This window comes from Procambarus clarkii, chromosome 39 (genome assembly GCF_040958095.1).
Source record: "Procambarus clarkii isolate CNS0578487 chromosome 39, FALCON_Pclarkii_2.0, whole genome shotgun sequence".
Taxonomy (NCBI): Eukaryota; Metazoa; Arthropoda; class Malacostraca; order Decapoda; family Cambaridae; genus Procambarus; species Procambarus clarkii.
The window spans coordinates 33,563,193-33,569,375 of record NC_091188.1 but is presented as its reverse complement, the minus strand read 5'-3'; the positions used below and the strand labels follow the sequence as shown (position 1 = coordinate 33,569,375).

General features: G+C 44.3%; 1 long non-coding RNA gene across 1 annotated transcript; it reads right to left on the bottom strand.

Annotated features, from left to right (window-relative positions):
- Nucleotides 1-1,723: 1,723 nt before the first annotated feature.
- Nucleotides 1,724-4,688, bottom strand: LOC138372773 (uncharacterized). Its single transcript, XR_011230956.1, has 2 exons — nucleotides 4,557-4,688; nucleotides 1,724-3,545 (listed from the first exon to the last, which is right to left on the bottom strand). It is a non-coding gene; the product is annotated as an uncharacterized lncRNA (long non-coding RNA).
- Nucleotides 4,689-6,183: the final 1,495 nt, after the last annotated feature.

Genomic DNA, 6,183 nt, shown 5'->3' with positions numbered 1-6,183 from the left:
GTTTAGCAGTGCATTTCAAAGAATGCAGTTTAGGGTCATTGTAATAGACATGGTGTTTATTACTTTTCATATCGTTCCGACCACTGGTTGGTGCAGAGGGCCGACTTAAAGGGTCAGCGAATATCTGAATGTTCTGTACTAGATCGTCGTTAAGTATCTGAACTGAGGAGGGATCATAAGTGCTGTAACACTGACACATGAGCGACAGTCTTTACGTCAAACAGGAGGAACACTGAGCCGTTTGCGTTTAAAAATACCACCATGCAGGATGGTATTTCACATACATAGTAGTCAATCTTGGATGCTCTGACATATCGTTTTTCTGACATCTTATATATTATCTGATATTATAACTTATGTTACAATAGATGTGGACCAGACCTGAGTGACGTTGAAACCAACACAGAGGTCTGGAATGCCTCCACAAATGTGTGGGTTCAAGGTCGCCCTCACTCTGCACATCTTCGTGACTATTTAGTAGCTAAAGCAGTTGATTCCCATTCCCGTTTCTGAAGCGAGAGCCGCCAATATCCCTGTGTCTAGCATTGCCGTCACCAAGAATGATTGTGGGCTCTGCTTGAGCGCAGGCCGGAAGATCAATATAATTTAACTCTCCTGCTGGAGCATATAGATTAAAAACATTGAGGATAGAGTTGCCCACAAATTCTCACTCCATAATATTGTTGCCCTTCAGTTTGCTTTTCTCGAAGAAGTTGATGGGGTAGGGATTGTTTGATTTATAGAATGCAAGAGTTACTGGATCTGAGGGAGTAAGAAGCAAATGAGAGCAATTTTGAGGGCGAGGTTCTTGCAGGAACTCTGCACTCGTGGAGACTTACAATATTGGTGTGTTCTGTAATTTACATCACAAAGTAACAACTGAACTTTCTTTGACGGATGCAATGTTCCAGCAAAGGATGGATAACTTATTTGTGCATTTCAAGTAAGCATTATATAGATTTATATTATTAGTCCACTTAATATATATATTATTTCACTAGATACAACTCCAGGAACATTTCTTAGCATATTACCAATGTCCCATTTGCCTTTAATTGTCTAGTACACTTTTTTTTTAGATATATACAAGAGTTGTTACAATCTTGTACAGCCACTAGTACGCCTAGCGTTTCGGGCAAGTCCCTGGAATACGACTCCCCCCCCCCCTCTGCGAAGAATCGTTTTTACAACGAAGTACCCATTTTACTGTTGAGTTAAACAGAGGCTACAGTTAAGGATTTGCGCCTAGTAAATCCTTCCCGGCCAGGATACCACCCATGACAAAGCGCTCGCGAACGCCAGGAGTGTGTCTTACCACTACACCACGGAGACTGGGACTGTTTGCCTTTTCATCAATAGAGTTGATCCAATATCTTAGCACAGCTTTGACAGTTAACCATCGTGGAAGGACTCCTCTACACACGCGTTCTAGATCACTGTTTCACCTGATTGGCAAGGGAGCACATGTTTGGAGGTTTCAGGGGTGGAAGGAGGGTATCATCTTGAGTTATCTTGAGATGATTTCGGGGCTTTTAAGTGTCCCCGCGCCCGGTCCTCGACCAGGCCTCCACCCCCAGGAAGCAGCCCGTGACAGTTGACTAACACCCAGGTACCTATTTACTGCTAGGTAACAGGAGCATAGGGTGAAAAACTCTGCCCATTGTTTCTCGTTGGCGCCCGGGATCGAACCCGGGACCACAGGGATCACAAGACCAGCGTGCTGTCCGCTCGGCCCACCGGCTCCCGGGGCAGGGGAAAAGGAGGGTGGCAGTCTTTGCTTAAAAGTTCCCTCATGCCCATGAGCAGCTCTGCAATGTTGCCAATGGATTTTCTCTCATATCGGAGCTGCTCTTTAAGCCGCTCCGTCTCCTGCTGTGACTGCTGCTGGTGTTCCTGCCACAGTTCACGATGGTCAGCATCGGCTTGATTAGTGGAGCGACCCAGTGGCGAGTTGATATGGAGGCTGAAGTGGCGATCCTTCTCAGCTTGATCCTGCTACTTTACCTCCCAACTTCCAGTTGACTGGGGTCCAGCTGTGGGAGGTCCCCCCAGAGTAGGCGACAGTCCCTGACCTGGGGAGTGACGACTCTACATCAGGGGCGTGCCCACTACTGGCAGAACCGAGGTGTGGCCATTCTACATTAGGGACATTCTACTTCTGCCCTCCAATGGCAGAAGTTACAGCACCTGGTACGTGTGGGGAAGCTGGAGTGATGGCAGGGAGTTTTTGGCACTGGTTCCCCTTGTGCACTTCGTAATTACCAGGTGTTGAGTTTTGTAGCCAGCTGGAGCGAGCATTACTCCAGATGGCTATGAACAGCGAATGGAGCTGGAGGCAGAACTTTGCAACCGTTCTTCATGGTGGTGTGGAGGAGAAGGCCTTAGGAGGCAGGTTCCTGGCACATTACGTGCATTAGGCTGAACAGAAACCTGCAGTCTGGCCCCCTGGTATACGTGGTGGTTGGCAGATGGTAAAGAATTTGATAGCCAGCTGCTACGAACACAACGTCCAGATGGCTCAGCACAGGTAGTAGAACCAGCAGCAGTACCTGGCAACCGTCCTCCCGGGTGGGTCCGGCTGGGCAGCCCTATGGTAAACGCCAATTACATATCCGGCAAGGCATCATACGCCAATTATATAATTTCTCCCCCTAATGAGGAACCGTTAGCACTAACAACAAACTGAATCACCACGTTACCTCGTTCCGGAGACCCAGGAATGTTCACCTCTAACACTTCAGTGTCTGCCGCCTGACCAACATATTTGTCAATTTGCAGAATTACTGCAGCGTTGCAGGGCTACCAATATTTTGTGCAAGAATGCGGATGATGGCCACGTAGCTGCAAGTGCTCAGGCCTCCCAAAACTGTCCGACGGTATATTCAGCTTGGTAGGTTATGCCCCGGCACTTTCCCCTCACACACTTTCGTCTACCCCAGCTGCAACATCACCCTCTTGGGTAATTTGTGTTTATAATTGAGTTGGACTGGTGAGATAGTAAAGACTAACAGAAGGTTGGATGGAGAGGGAAGAGCATTGATATGTACCCAAAAATGTTAGATGAACATTAACCCATGTTACACCATAACTAAATGTTCAAATTACTGGCCAGAAGAATGGTTTACCACTCTGAAGTGGTTAATGTAGAGAGTTCTTAGGCTATACCTATTAGAAGGCCACCGCTGCAAGGTATAACATGTTAAACTTAAACTAGTTCCCTTCACCTGTTGTACTTGTGGGAATATACACACACTACATTATGACCAATTGCGATTCAACAGTTTTCCCAAGTAACTTTAATCCCTCCATACCTGCAGTGCTGTTGTACGAGACCAATTTCTTGGGTCTGGTTGACCATACCTGCAGTGCCGTTGTACGAGGACGAATTTCTTGGGTCTGGTTGACCATACCTGCAGTGCCGTTGTACGAGACCAATTTCTTGGGTCTGGTTGACCATACCTGCAGTGCCGTTGTACGAGACCAATTTCTTGGGTCTGGTTGACCATACGTGCAGTGCCGATGTACTGATGCACCCTCGTACATACCTGAAATTACACAATACCTCAAAATACTAAATTGAACATATCCTCATTTAAAGACGAAGAAAATAACTAGACAATCGCTCAGGTCCACTTACTTTGATGTAAAAAAACAGGCTTATACCCAGAATGGCATATCCCAACCTCAGACTTGAGTCTTCTACAGCCCGTTTCTCAACGGTCAGGTGGTTCGTTAATCCGGCAGCCAAACATGAACGTGACATTTAACTTGTCCTCAGTCCTATGCTCGTCCGTGCACTGACCCACAACAGTTCATACATTTTAACACAAGATTTATTTTAAAACTGTTTTTGATACGTAAACTATTATAATGACATTATTATTTATGAGGCGAGGGAGACAGGTGGGAATGCACCTCACGTGCTATAATTCCATCAACAACTATCATAGTTGATATAAATTATTTAAATGTTACAAATATTTAAAATTACACACAATTTTAATGATCATTAATATACATTTGTAGTGGAACAAAATATAGTAATTTGTTACACAGGACGTTAATGTTACTTATTGCGTGTCTGGGGTTGGCTGCAGCGTGGAACGAGCACTGACTCAGTATGGCTAGTTTCATTCACACAGGATGGGCCTGGAGTATGGGGGGGGGATATGTGACGCTTGCTAGACTAAAAGTCTTTGTTCCGTATTTCAAAGATTGAAAATCTGATCGTTAACAAAGAAACACCTTATAAGCTGCCAGAATTTAACTATAATAATAATTGTATAAACTTTTTACACCAGCATTTGGTCGAACGGGTCAATTTCACTAGAAAGTTGACACTCAAGCCTCTGATGTGGAACAGTTAATCACACGTCTCGACCAATAGACAAATGTATTTTACTCTATCTTTACAAATGAATAAACCAAAACAAATTGATTTTTTTTAATAAAGCTTTAACTCTTTTAACTCTGCCTATTTAGATAATCAGCAAATAAAGACAATTCTACCAAGAGAATACAATGTGATAAAATAACTAATCATCTAGAGTACTTGCCTGTAAGCCTGGCGCAGGTAACCTCATGCACAGACTGTCCAGGTGACTAATTTAGTAAAACCAATGAGGCGGGCGCTGAGCAGCACCTCTCCCACGCCGGCCCGCGCCACACTGCCCGCCGCGCCTCTTGACTAGCTTGGCCTGATGGGTCAACTACCTGTGACGTCATTCACCTCACCTGACATGAGGCCGCCTCACATATAAATAATTCACAGTAAAGTCACTTCAACAATAGTAATATAGAGTTTATTTCTATTAATGTGAAGTATGAGCAAGTGTGAGTATGTATTAAAAGCACATACTTCACTACTGGACAATTAAACCCACTACCACACCCACCTAGTAGCTTGAAGCTCCATAACGCCTTCTGTAACTGTTATGTTGGGGTCTAGGCCAGGGGCCAGGTACAGCAACCGGTTACGGTGCTCAGCGTCCTGTGTGTGTATTTACTGTGTGCCTGTAGGGCCGGGCTCACTATAGACCGTGCTACATGGACATTCCTTCCGGGTACCTAAATCTATAACAATAAACATGTAGGGTCGATCTCTTAGCTCTTGGACCCCGCCTTTCTAATAGCTGGTTGTGTAATTTACCGACTCCAGCCCTATTTTCCCTCTTTCATATCAACTACATGTGATTTTTTTTCTCTTCCTCTCACATCACCCGCAGCAGCAGTTGCATAACTCCCAGGTACCTATTTACTGCTAGATGAAAAGATACATCAGGTGAAAGAAAATCGGCCCATTTCCTCTGTTTCGACCGGGAATCAAACCCGGGCCCTTAGGACAACGACCTCAGAGTGCTATACACTGTTGCAAGGACCTGTGCATGCGTGTATGTGTTTGTGCGGACTCGCATAGATGTACTCACCAAGATGTGCCTTCATGGTCATGCTAGGCTTTTAGTCCCACCTTCTAAACATTCTTAGATTAGTACAATGTCTGTTTTATCCAGCTTTATTCATATTTACATATAAATTTTTTAATATAATTAACTTCAACGACTTCAACGTTTAGCCAGTTCCATTTATTGACAGCTCTGACACTGAAAAAGTTCCTTCTGACGTCCATGTGACTCATTTGGGTCTTTAATTTCTTTCTATGACCCCTCGTTCTGCTGTTCTTTGCTTTGAACAATATTATTTTGTCTGCCTCTTCAATTTCCCTTAGAATTTTATATATTATCATATCCCCCTTCTCTCCCCTTTCCTACAGTGTGGTTCTCTGTCTTTCCTTAGAGCATAAACCCTTCAGCTCAGGAACGAGTCTCGTTGCATATCTTTGGACGTTTCCTAGTTTCTTCTTGTCCTTTTGTAGGTAAGGGTTCCATGCTGAGGATTCATATTCAAGTGTGGGTCTCACCTTTCCTGTATATAGGGACCGGAAAGCTCCCTTGCCCAAATTTCTGAAGGATACACAAATGTTGGCCAAAATGGTTTATGCAGCTGTTATTCTGCTAATGTGGGCTTCTGGCATCACAAATGGCGTTATGTCCACTCCCAGGCCTTTCTTCTTTTCCGATAATATAATCTGTTTTCCATTTATTCTATATTGCTGTACTGGTCTTAGTGCCCCTGTTCCCTTCCTCATAACTTTGCATTTGGCTGGGTTAAACTAACAGCCATTTT